Source organism: Terrapene carolina, unplaced genomic scaffold (genome assembly GCF_002925995.2).
Source record: "Terrapene carolina triunguis isolate 2854851 unplaced genomic scaffold, T_m_triunguis-2.0 Scaffold782, whole genome shotgun sequence".
Lineage (NCBI taxonomy): Eukaryota > Metazoa > Chordata > Testudines > Emydidae > Terrapene > Terrapene triunguis.
The window spans coordinates 276,073-276,629 of record NW_020665133.1 but is presented as its reverse complement, the minus strand read 5'-3'; positions in this window follow the sequence as shown (position 1 = coordinate 276,629).

The window sequence follows — 557 nt, the reverse complement described above, 5'->3', positions numbered from 1 at the left end:
CCGAGCCTCCCCAGAGCCAGGTACCCCGAGGCCGACTGGCCGAGCCTGCCCCGAGAGCGGTACCCCGAGGAGCGTCCCGAGCGTCCCCCTGACCCGAGACCGGAGGAGCAGCCCGACCTCGACAGCCCTCTGCGAACCGAGGAGCCTATGGTGTGGGACCCCGCTGCCGAGCCCGGCGAGGAACAGGTACCAATGGAGGAGGAGGAGATGGGAAGTAGCCCGGGGATAGCAGACCCCGAACCCATGTCAGTGTGTTGCGGTCAGGATCCCCACTGACCCCGTGGCAGACGGACTGCTGCGGATAGGGCCCCGGGCTGGAACACAGTGGAGTGAGTGGGCCTGTGTTCCCCCCTGCCACCCCACGCCGGGTGGCAGTCTCTCCTCCTCCCTGCCTAGGGCCAGGACTGCCCCTAAACTATTGTTTGTTGCCCCGCCCTGACTAAGGGCCTGGGCGTCCTGAACTTGTCTGTGCTCAGCTCCTGACACAAGGACCTGAGTCCCCCTGAACTATTGGTTGCTGCCCCGCCCTGACTAAGGGCCTGGGCTACTTGACTTTG